Source organism: Oryctolagus cuniculus, chromosome 4 (assembly GCF_051225735.1).
Source record: "Oryctolagus cuniculus isolate XC-2025 breed Fujian yellow rabbit chromosome 4, ASM5122573v1, whole genome shotgun sequence".
NCBI classification, from domain to species: Eukaryota; Metazoa; Chordata; class Mammalia; order Lagomorpha; family Leporidae; genus Oryctolagus; species Oryctolagus cuniculus.
Window position 1 is genome coordinate 145205211 of NC_142870.1, and position 13267 is coordinate 145218477.

Consider the following 13267-nt stretch of genomic DNA (forward strand, 5'->3'; position numbering starts at 1 on the left):
AATAATCTAGTCTAAAAGTGACTTCAATAATTAGTCAACTTAATTGTGCATGAAAAGGGAAAGAGTTATTTTGTCCACTGCAAATACTCATGTCGACAAAAATACCTACTTCATACTTAGGTGTAGGTGATGTTTAGGGGTTTATCATTCCTTTCAATTTGATAATATGGAATGCTTAGGTTATACTTTACCCTAAAGTAACATGAATTTCAAAAGAGAATAAAGTGAAAATTTCATATTAAAAGTTCATTACAGAAATGGTGCTTTATTTTTGCTATAATTAATTATTTTGAATCATCTAACTTTATTCATTTTTCTTGATTCTCCACTTAAATAGAACAGTCATGGGCCCAATTTTGTGGCATAGCTCATAAAGCCACTGCCTGTAACACCAGCATCCTATATGGGCACCAGTTCCAGACCCAGCTGCCCTACTTGTGATCCCAGTTTCCTGCTAATGCTCCTGGGAAAGCAGCGGAAGATGGCTCAGTGTTTGGGCCCCTGTACCCATGTAGGAGACTCAGAAGAAGCTCCTGGCTCCTGGCTTTGGCCTGGGCCAAACCCATGTGGGTACAGGGGCATAAGCACTTACCTTTCCTGCTTTTCCAAGCACATTAGTAGGGAACTTAATCGAAAGTTGAGCAGCTGGGACTCGAACCAACACCTGTAAGAGATGCCAGTGTCACAGGTGGCAACTTAATTCACTATGCCACAGTGCTGGCCCCAAACAGTCGCTGCTAAAACACATGTGTCTGATTATGTTTATTGTTCTTTTTAGAGTTTGTGGAAAGTAGTTGAATATTGATCTTGTTGTTTTTCTTCATTTATCATGATACTTGAACTTTCCATCTGCCCTTCATCTCAGACTTTCATTAGCCCAAATATAATTTATTCATAATCTCAAGTCATGCTTCACATTTGAAAGGAAATGAGAGAATTGAGATAGTTCTTTTTTTGTTTTGATTTCCACATTTTCTTCTGGGAAAGTATAAGAGTTGTACAACTGTGTTTCATCTGGGGATTATAGCTGTTTCTAAATTTATGTTTTAATTCACTTATACTATAATTGTCTTAACATTAATTTATGATGTTCATGGCATTGTCTTCTGTTATTTTGGTTTTCTATTACTGTTGCTGCATATATTATTTTCTTTGTGTTAATTTCTATTTGCTGAATAGGAAATCATATTTATGTGACATTTGCTTTAACATTTTTTGCTTCTTAGTCTCCTATTCATAGTCTAAACAATATATGAAGTTTGAGTACCTGATTACTGGATTGTGCTGGTACTCATTTTATCTATTTTTTTAAGATTTTTTAAAAATTTTTTTGAAAGAGTTACAGAGAGAGTCAGAGTGAGTAAGAGAAGAGAGAGAGAGAGAGAGAGAAGTCTTCTATTCAATGATTTACTCTCCAATGGCTGCAATGGCCATGGCTGAGCTAGGCTGAAGCCACGATCTTCATCCCAATCCCACGTGGGTGGCAGGGGCCCAAGCACTTGATCCATTTTTGTGGCTTTTCCAGGTGCATTAGCAGGGAACTGAATTGGAAGCAAGAGGACTTGAACCTGCACCTGTATGGGATTCGGGCACTGCAGGCAGCAGCTTAAACCTCTGCATCATACTGCTGGTCCTTATCCATCCAATTTTTGTAAGGAACATGCAAGCTCAGTTTTTCAGATTCTGCCTCTGTACCTTCCATTAGAATTCAGAAGTACCTATTTGTAGCAAGGATACAAAAGAACAGCTAACTAGCTCAGTTCTGTTTAATGTTTTACTTTAAACAAGCTGTATTGGTCATAGTGCTTGACTGTTTTCCTTGGTAATCTGACCACCGAGAAGTTTCCCAGTCCCACTCTTTAGGGTTAACAGAATTCATGTATCCAAAAGATATTCTTAAATATTTTTTCTGTCCCAGTGATCAGTCTTGTCTTATTCCAGCACTGTTTTAATTATTGTTGCTTTAGAATATACAATATCTAGAATATCAAAATCTAACTCTCCTAATAATTATAGAGTAATTATAATAGAAAAATGAATTCACCTGCTCCTTTCACTTAATTCATCAACTTGTAATACTTTATCACATTCACACCCACATATGCTCTACATCTGTAATATATTTTATGTATGTATGCATATACAAAGCATATAAATGTTCTCTATGGTTGTTTTTTACAGTCTAGGACCCATTCTAGAATAACACTTTGCATTTAATTGTTAGCTCATTTTTGTCTACTTTAATCTGTAATGGTTTCTCACCTGTTCTGTTTCATGACCTTGACAACCTAAAGACTACACACTAATTTCTTTTAATGTATTTTTCATTTTTAAGTGATACATACTAATTGTATATATTTTGGGCCTATTATGTGATTATTTGATGCTTGTATGTAATGTAGCATGGTCAGGGTAAGTAGCATACTATCACCCCAGACATTTATCATTTATTTGTTTTGGAAACATTTAAAATCTTTTATACTAGCTGTTTTGAAATAGACAATTATTGTTAATCATAGTTATACTTCAGTGCTATGAAACACAATTAGTTATTTCTCCTACCCAAATGGTCCTTTATATCCATTATAGAATGGTCTCAATTTACTTTTATATGGTGATCTGCATGGTTAGATTTGGTTTACACATTCTTGGCACAAATGTCACATAATGATGTTATGTCCTCAGTGCATCATATCAGAAGGCACATGATGTCATTATGTTCCTTATTTTTGATACTAATTTTGATCACTTGATTAAGGTAGGGTCTGCAAAGTTTCTGTGTAGAATTTACCTTGTCCATTTTAATTAGTAATCCATGGGAAGACCTTTTTAAGGCTATGTAAATAATCCTGTTTCTTATCAAACTTGACATAATCATTTTAGTTCTGTCTTTTTTACTTCCATCCTTTGTGGCATAAGTATATGTCACAAGGTCTGTTTATACTAATATTCTATATATATGTATATCTATATCAGTTTCTATATATATAGAAACTTTTATGGATATAAATATAATACTCCACTACACTAATGAATTTTTAACCTATGGAAAGTATTTAAGTGTTATCAGCATTCTGTAATGTAATAATTGTTAATTTGTAAAGAACTCACATTTCAAACTGTGTTAAAAGTCTCTTCATACAAATTTTTGTAAATTCAAGGCAAGAGATATTTAACTTCTCCTTATGCTGTTTTATGGCTTTGCTTTGTGCCTATTTTCTGTTGACATAGTTTTAAGTTAAAATGTCTTCTAAGAAAAATAAGATACTAAACTGAAGCCTTGATATGCAGTTTCCAGAACTCTTTGAATATTAGATTCTAAAACTAAAAACTGATGAAAATATTTATAATACTTGTTTGTGGGGGCGGCATTCTGGTGTCACTGGTATAACCATTGCCTGTGACACTGGCATCCCAAGTGTGCACTGTTTTCTGTTCTGGCTGCACTGCTTTGGATTCACCTCTCTGCTAATGGCCTGGGGAAGACAGTGGAAGATGTCCCAAGTGACTGGACCCCTGCTACCCAAATGGGAGACCTGCATGGAGTTCCTGGCTCCTGTTTTCTGCATGACCCAGTCCTGGCTGTTGCAGCTATCTGAGAAGTGAGCCAGTGGATGAAACATCTCTCTCTCTGTCTCCCTCTCTCTCTCTCTAACTTTGCCTTTAAAATAAATAAAATAAATAAATCTTTTAAATATATGCATATAATACTTTTTGTAAATATTACTTGCTTTTGGACAAAATGATGTGATGATACTCTTAAAAAAAGGTCATCATATGTCAATGAATTTGGGACCTTAAGGCATCAATAATAATCTTGTATTTTGCACTTACATGCTAGGTGCTATTTTAAAGTTTTGCTTAAATGCATTCATTTGTTAAAGTGTTAAAATAAATATAGAATGGATATGACTGTCTTCCTTTTGTTAATGATGAAATCAAAGCTCAGAGATATTAGATGACTTGTATAAAGTCACAGTGCTACAGCAAAACTCGTCAACCAAGCTTTTGAATATTTTTATTGTATTCACGGTTTCTGCTAACTACTCTTTTCTTTTTTAAAAAAGATTTTTTTTTTTAATTTTTTGACAGGCAGAGTGGACAGTGAGAGAGAGAGAGACAGAGAGAAAGGTCTTCCTTTGCTGTTGGTTCACCCTCCAGTGGCCGCCGCGGCTGGCACACTGCGGCCGGCGCACCGCGCTGATTTGATGGCAGGAGCCACGTACTTATCCTGGTCTCCCATGGGGTGCAGGGCCCAAGCACCTGGGCCATCCTCCACTGCCTTCCCGGGCCACAGCAGAGAGCTGGCCTGGAAGAGGGGCAACCGGGACAGAATCCGGCGCCCCGACTGGGACTAAAACCCGGTGTGCCGGCACCACAAGGCAGAGGATTAGCCTAGTGAGCTGTGGCGCCGGCTATTTATTTATTTATTTAAAAGGCAGAGTTAGAGAGAGGTCTTCCATCTACTGGGTCACTCCCCAGATGGCTGCAACAGCTGGGTATGAGCCAGGAGCTTCTCCAGGTCCCCCACACAGATGCAGGGGCCCAAGGACTTAGACCATCCTCTGCTGTCCTCCCAGGCCATACCAGAGAGCTGGATCACAAGTGGAGCAACTAGGACTCGAACTGGCATCCATATGGGGTGCCGGCACTGCAGGCAGTGGCTTTACCTGCTAAGCCACAGTGCTGGCCCCTGATAAACTGCTCTTGATGATAGATCAAGCTGCTTTTCTGCTTTTGCTTCATGCTTTCTGATATTATTTTCATGTCATGTTTTATGTTTGTTTTGTACTGTATTCATCCTTTTATCCAAATACATTTTGGATTGCTTTGATGGAAATCTTGAGCAGAGACTAGATGTTATTACTTAGCCCATGATCATGAACTAGAAATCAACACGTTCTTCAGACTGAATATAATCTATAAGGGTCTTTTTTTTTTCTTTTGACAGGCAGAGTTAGACAGTGAGAGAGAGAGAGAGAGAAAGGTCTTCCTTCTGTTGGTTCATCCCCCAAGTGGCTGTCACGGCTGGCGCGCTGCGCCAATACAAAACCAGGAGCCAGATGCTTCCTCCTGGTCTCCCATGCGGGAGCAGGGCCCAAGCACTTGGGCCATCCTCCACTGCACTCCCGGGCCACAGCAGAGAGCTAGACTGGAAGAGGAGCAACCGGGACAGAATCCGGCACCCCCACCGGGACTAGAACCCGGGGTGCCCGTGCCGCAGGCGGAGGATTAGCCTAGTGAGCCGCAGCGCCAGCTATAGGGGTCTTTAATTTTAGTTAATTCTGCCTACTGTGAGTGTTTCTTACAGTATTCTTTGAACCTTGCTACCAAATCCTCAGTTTACTCCTTAATGTTTTCTCTTGTGGATCGCAATAGAAGCTTCTTGTTTTGTCTTAGCAACCTCAATTTCACCCTGTCTCCAATATAAGCTCTGTTTAGTAATTCTCAGCTGCTTCTGTATGAAGGAGTTATCTTCTGAAAATTTTTAAATAGATGAATACTCCCAAATATTATCTTTCTATTGTTATAGTGCTTCATTTGAGCACTTAGAGTTCTAGGAATTTAGATTACAGATATATACTTGGATGTGTGTACCCAGGTATAGGTTTAAGTATGTTTGTTGTAGCATTATTTATAAAAACTTAAAAATTGAGACAATCTAATGTTTATCAAGTGAAAGCCACCTTAAATACTGTGGTTTGGATTTTATACAATTGTATGGCTGTGAATAAAATACTGAGGTAGATATTAGTTGTGCTACAGTATTTTGTGTGAGAAGACATTTGATGGTATATTGAATGAAAATAGAAATCAACATATGTGATTTTCAAAAAGTGATAAGGTATATATCTAAAAGCACACATCTAGATGACAATTTATTTCTGGAATGATAATAGGAAACTATTAACAATGCCTTTCTCAGTGGAAACCTAGAGATCTCTAATGGTCAAGAAATATAAATGAATTTTACACCATTCAAACTTAGATATTTTACCATGTACACCTAATGCTTTTTAAATTCAAAAATTAATGATTGGAAATTGAAATTTTATATAATGTATCATTTACAGTAGCACCAAAAAAGATAAAATAGTATGTCTAACAAAATACATCTAAGATCTGTATTTTGAAAACTATGAAACATTAATGAATGAAAATAGTTCTTCATTAATGAAAATACATTGTGTTCATGAATTTGCAGGCTCAGTTTTTTTTTTTTTTTAAAGATTTATTTATTTGAAAGGCAGGGTTACAGAAAGGCTAAGTTGGGGTCTCTTATGTGGGTGCAGGGGCCCAAGGACTTGTGTCATCTTCAACTGCTTTCCCAAGCCAGATCAGAGAGCTGGATTGGAAGAGGAGCAGCTGGGACTAGAACAGGGGTCCATATGGGATGCGGACACTGTAGGCAGCGGTTTTACCCACTATACCACAGCACTGGCCCCAACCCAGTGTTGTTAAACTGTCAGTTCTCTCTCAACCAATTTAATAATACCCACTAAAATTTCAGTAGAATTTCTCATAAAAACTGTCAACTAATTTTGTGACCTTGGGTTAATTAAATATTTCTTAGATTAAATGCCAAAAGTACTGTCCATAAAAAAAGAATTCAAATATTGACCTTCATCAAAAGTGAATTGAAGGCCTGTGCCGCAGCTCACTAGGCTAATCCTCCGCCTTGCGGCGCTGGCACACCAGGTTCTAGTCCCAGTCGGGGCGCTGGATTCTGTCCCGGTTGCCCCTCTTCCAGGCCAGCTCTCTGCTGTGGCCAGGGAGTGCAGTGGAGGATGGCCCAAGTGCTTGGGCCCTGCACCCCATGGGAGACCAGGATAAGTACCTGGCTCCTGCCATCGAATCAGCGCGGTGCGCCTGCCGCAGCAGCCATTGGAGGGTGAACCAATGGCAAATGAAGACCTTTCTCTCTGTCTCTCTCTCTCACTATCCACTCTGCCTGTCCAAAAAGAAAAAAGAAAAAAGTCTGTAGTAAGAAAACAGCTTAATTTTTGAAAAACAGGCAAGAAATGTACAGGGGCCAGCATTATGATGCAGGTCAAGCCACCACTTGGAACATCAAAGCCAGCATCCCACATCAGAGTTCCAGTTCCAATCCCTGATGCTCTGTTTCCAATTTAGCTTCCTGCTAATGTGCCTGGGAAGGCAGGAGAAGATGGCTCAAGTATTTTGCCCCCTGCTACCCATGTAGGAAACCCTAGCTTTTTGGCCTTGTCTGACCTGACCTGACTGTTGAAGCCACTTGGGGAAGTGAACCGGCTTGTAGAATATCTCTCTCACTCTCTCTTGCTCCCAGCCCTCTGCCTCTCATACTTCTCTTTCTCTCTGTTGCTCTGCCTTTCAAATAAATCTTTTTTCAATGAAAAGAGAAATGAATAGATACTTAATTAAATATAGATGGGCGTGTAAGCACATGAAAAGAAACCATTGTTCACTAGAGAAATGCAAAAATATTTAAAAGAATAAGGGCCAAGGCACAGTAGGTTAATCCTCCACCAGGGACACTGGCATCCCACATGGGTACCAGTTCTTGTCCAGGCTGCTCCACTTCCAATCCAGCTCTCTGCTATGGCCTGGGGAAGCAGCAGAGGATGGCCCAAGTCCTTGGGTCCTTGCACCTGCATGGGAGACCGGGAAGAAGCACCTGGCTCTTGGCTTCGGATCGGCACAGCTCCAGCCGTTGCAGCCATTTGGGGAGTGAACCAATGAAGGAAGACCTTTCTCTCTCTCTCCTTCTCACTGTCTATAACTCTGTCTCTCAAATGAAATAAAATAAAAAATCTTTAAAAAAAAAAAGGCTAAAGAAGCTAAAACCTCATGTTTCTAAAGGCTTATGAAGATACAAAGCAATTTTTAGATACAAAGCAATTTTTAACTGTCATGTAGGGGCAAAAAATAGATCATCTTGATTGGATGTAAGGGTTAATTACCAAAAGTCCAGGGGTAATTTGAGGGCATGATAGTATTCTGTATCTTGATTGTTTTTGGTGGTTTCATGATTGCATTTGTCAAAACCAGCAAACCAAAGCATAGCCACAGGAATGAAAGAAACATCACGGGGAAAAATTTTTGAAACAAGGGCCATATAAAAATGTGCTTAAATCTTTATCTTGTATTTTAGCCTTCCTGGTTCAAAATTTCATAGTTATATAATGTTTGTAAAAGTTACCAGAATTAAACTGTAAAAAGTGTTAAATTATTTTCTTGTAGTGTGACACCATTTTTAAAAGTCAAAAATTAGCGAAATTAAATAGTATATCTAAAATATGTGTATATGATTTATGTGATAAAACTTTTTTTTAAGAACAAAGGCATTGATACACATGAAGTTTAGTAGAGTGATAAACAATGGGAAAATACTCGTAAGTGGACGCAAAGTTACTGATATTGTCCTACTTCTTAAAATGGGTGGCTCTTTCATCGTTATAACTTTATTGTTATGCTTTATAATACAACTGCTTTGAAAATATCAAATATTCCACTTAAAAATCCAAAAAAGGAAATATAGAACCACTTTTGCTGTTGTGTGATGGATTTTTGTTTGTTTATTTGTTCTTAACATTTATTTGAAGAGAAGTGGCATAGACAGGAAGATCATCCGTTTGCTGGTTCACTCCCCAAATGGCCCCAGTAGCATGGCTGGTTGAGGTGGATGCCAGGAACTTAGAGTTCCATCTCAGTCTCCCAGGTACATGTCAGGGTCCAAGTACACAGCCCAGTCTCTGCTTCTTTCTTTGGCACAATAGCAGGGTGCAGAGTCTGAAGCAGAGCAGCTAGGACTCAAACTGGCACTCTGATATGGGATCCCAAAGTTGAGGCATCAGCAGTACCACAATGCTGACCTCCAGTCTGATGTTTTTAAAACATCATGTTGTTATTTTGTTCAAATGATCTGCATTTCCTGGGACTTTTAGTACAACATCCAGATTTCTTTGTCATGATAAGGTGACCATTATCCAAACAAGTATTCTCTTGAAAATAAAAACTAATAATTATTCTAGGACATAAATATAAGCCAGGATATATGATCATCGTCCTACAGCAGCCCCCTGTGATCTGGTTTGTGTCCATTCAGCCTCAGTTTTTACGCTTGCACTTAGTCATATCAACCTCCTTGCTGTTTATCAGTGAAGCATTCTTTAAAATTTACATAAAGAGAATGTGATATCCACACTGGACTTAACTGTTGACATACCATTTTCTTCTTCTTCTTCTTCTTTTTTTTTTTTTTTTTTTGACAGAGTGGACAGTGAAAGAGAGAGACAGAGAGAAAGGTCTTCCTTTACCGTTGGTTCACCCTCCAATGGCTGGCGCACTGCGGCCGGTGCACTGCGCTGATCCGATGGCAGGAGCCAGGTACTTATCCTGGTCTCCCATGGGGTGCAGGGCCCAAGCACTTGGGCCATCCTCCACTGCACTCCCTGGCCACAGCAGAGAGCTGGCCTGGAAGAGGGGCAACCGGGACAGAATCCAGCGCCCTGAACAGGACTAGAACCCGGTGTGCCGGTGCCACTAGGCTGAGGATTAGCCTAGTGAGCCGCGGCACCAGCTCCCGTTTTCTTCTTTCTGATACTTGGAATTAACAAGCTTGACCATAGAATCCTGGAGTCTTGAATTGCTGAGAATGAATGTGCTTTATTAGCTTGTTATGTGATCCATTCTCTGACAAGTCCTGTATTTCTTTAATGACAGAAGTTAATCTTTTACTCATTGGATTTTTTGAGATTTTTATGCTTCTAATAATTTTTTTCTGTTTTAAATATTTGTTTTGAAAGGCAAAGAGAGTGGAAAAGAGAAGGGAGAGAAAAAGGGAGCAACAGAGAACTCTTTCACTCCCTGGCCACAATGGCCAGGGCTGGGCCAGGCTGAAGCTGGGAGCCTGGAACTCCATCTGGGTTGCCCACTTGGGTAACAGGGGCCAAAGCACTCAGGCCATCTTCCATTGCATTCCCAGGTTCATTAGCAGGGAGCTGGATCAGAAGTGGAGCAGCCAGAACTCAAGCTGGTGCTGTGATTAGGGATGCTGGTGTCATAGGCAGCAACTTAAACTGCTGCACCAGTACACCAGTCCCTGATCTTTTTTGTAAAATTTATGGCATAGTATGTTGAAAGTAACACAGCATGTTGGGTAATCCCTCATTTACAAAAGACATGTAGAATTTAGAAAACTTTCCTCTTTACTAAATTGTTTTTTACTTTTTATCATTTTGTAATTTGCATCTGTGTTTGTACTTTTTAGTGGTATCTCTTCATGCTTTTAACACATTTCTCTAACACTAATAATGTTGAACATATTTTCATTTGTTTGTTAACTGTATCTTTGGTGAAATCATAAAAATTTATTTATTTGTGAGACCGAGAAAAGAATTCCCGTCTACCAGTTCATTCCCCAAATACCTCCAGCAGCCAGGACCAGGCCGTCCTGAAGTTGGAAACTGGGAACTCAACTTTCCCATGTCAGCAGCAGGAATCCTGTCACTTGAGCACTCACCACCTCTTCCCAAAGTCCACATTAGCAAGCAGCTGGAATCAGTAATAGATCTGGGTATCAAACACAGGACTTAAGCATGGGGTGTGGGTGGGTATCTTAATATCTATGCCAAATTCCTGCCCAATAGAGCCCTTTTCATAGTAAACTTGAGAGGAAATCAATATGTAAAAGATTAAACTTGGAAGTTCTATATTTGAAAGGTATTATAGTGACCAAATATCTCTCTTCCCTTATAATGCCAACCAGGCAACTTCTATAAAATTATGGAACCTGGGGCAGACTTGGCTATTACAATGCCCATAACCCATGTCTGAGTTCTAGAGTTGATTCCCAACTCCAAATCCTGATTCCATCCTCCTGCTGATTTAACTGTGGTGGGCAGCAGTGCTAACTCTAGTATTTAGGCTCCTGCTAAGTATTGAGAGACCTGGACTGAATTTCTGGCATCCAGGCAATTTGGATAGTTAACCAGTGTATAGCAGCTATCTTCATCTCTGTCTTTCTGTCTCTCTCTCTCTCTCTGCCTCTCAAATAATTTAATTTTTTTTAAATCACACAGAACTATGGACCATGTTCTATTAAGGGGGAACAAAAACTTATGGATCACAGCTTCAAAAATTCCTAGTATAGGTCACCAGAAAAATAGAAGGAAATAAAAAAAAATGTTTAGATGATTAGGATAATAAGGGTTATTTGAAATTTAAAATAATTTTTAAATTTTGCCTTTTCCTTTCACACAAACCACTTTACCAGTATACTTTATACTATAAATTAGAGCTTATGGAAAGATGTCTGAGGCCGGCGCCACAGCTCAATAGGCTAATACTCCGCCTGCGGCGCCGGCACCCCAGGTTCTAGTCCCGCTTGGGGCACTGGATTCTGTCCTGGTTCCTCCTCTTCCAGGCCAGCTCTCTGCTGTGGCCTGGGAGTGCAGTGGAAGATGGCCCAAGTGCTTGGGCCCTGCACCCGCATGGGAGACCAGGAGAAACACCTGGCTCCTGCCATCGGATCAGCGCGGTGTGCCACGCCAGCCGCAGCGGCCATTGGAGGGTGAACCAACGGTAAAGGAAGACCTTTCTCTCTGTCTCTCTCTCTCACTGTCCACTCTGCCTGTCCAAAAAAAAAATGTCTGAGTCATTGAATATATTGTCATTGAGCATCTTCTAAGTATAGTAGAGTGATTTCTTTAGCACTGTTCATAACTTGACATTGTGTCAGTAGTCTTGTTTCTTCATTCTAATAAGTCGATCATTTAATTATTATGTTTAATAAAGCTCTGACATCAGCTCCTTAATGTTTCATCAAAAGCACCCTTCATTTCTCTTAATTCTCATGAATTAATTTCTGTGCCAAGGAGCTGGTGTTGTGGCATAGTTGGTAAAGCTGCCACCTTACAATGCCGACATCTGTTATGGGCACCGGTTCAAGTCCCACTTGTGATCCAGCTCCCTGCTAATGTGCCTGGGAAAGCAGCAGAAGATGGCTCAAGTCCTTGGAACTCTGTACCCATGTGGGAGACCCAAAGAAAGCTCCTCACTCCTGGCTTCAGTCTGGCCCCGTCCTGGCTGATGGGGCCATATTCCCAGGGAGTGAACCAGTGGATAGAAGATCTCTTTCTCTGCGTCTCCCTTTCTTTCTGTAATTCTGCCTTTCAAATAAATAAAATCTTAAAAAAAAAAAAAAATTCTGTGCTGAGTAGGCATGTTGGGGAAATTTTTTGCTTAATTTTCAACTTGAAAGTTTTGAAACAAAACAGCTAAAACTCTCAACTAGTTTCTACATCTACTTATTGATATCTGTTAATTTATTTTCTATATATGTTCATCTTTATGTTTTTCTTGTTTATCAAGTGGGGAAAATAATAGGGATAGTATGTTTATAAATGTCACAAATAAAATAATGGAATATTATTATCAGCTATGCTTTATTACAATAAAGATATATCATGTATTCAAATTTAATTGTAGTAAAAGACCTTTCCAAAATGGAATTCTCTTTTATTTTGTGGTTCTTAATTTTATTTTCCTGAATCTCTCTTTAAACCAAACTTGAACAGATGTTTCACAAAAAAAATGTCAGAAAGTACACAGCCTCATTGTAATTAGGGAAATGTAAATTAAAAGACAATCAGTGCTACTCATACATAATAGAATCACCAAATTTAAGACAAATGATACCGATGTTAGTAAAAATGTGAAGCCACAGGAACTGTTAATGACTTGTAGATAATGGTTTAGTAATGCTATATGATCTGACAATCCTATCCCTAGAGCAATGGTTCTCAACATGTGGTCCAGCTACCCTCAGAAATTTTTAGAGGAGGTCCATAAGGTCAAAACTATTGTTCTAATAAGTTTTTGTTTGCTTTCTTCATTACTGTATTCTTGCCAATGTACAGTAGAGTACTGATTTCCTAACAACATCCATAGTTTTCTACAAAAGCTATTAAAATACACCTTTTTTCCCCAGTGACCTATCTGTTTGAGATCAGATTTTCTTCAAGTACTTCAGACTGTATATTTTAAAAGATTGCAGAAGCAGAAAGGAAAATCCAGTTTTTTATAAAGGCAAACATTAATGAAATTTGCAAAAATGTAACACAGTGATACTCAATTTACTTTTTTAATTTTCTTAAGCACATTTAATTTTGAGGCCAGGCCTTTGATGTAGTGGTTAAGATGCCACTTGGGAAGACTGCATCCCATGTCAGAGTACCTAGGTTTGAATCCTGGCTCCTTCCCAATGTTAGTTTCCTGGTAATGC

General features: G+C 39.1%; 1 protein-coding gene across 6 annotated transcripts in view; it reads left to right on the plus strand.

Annotated features, from left to right (window-relative positions):
* Positions 1 to 13267, plus strand: part of STAG1 (STAG1 cohesin complex component) — a 381935-nt gene that overhangs the window by 323543 nt on the left and 45125 nt on the right. The window lies entirely within an intron of this gene.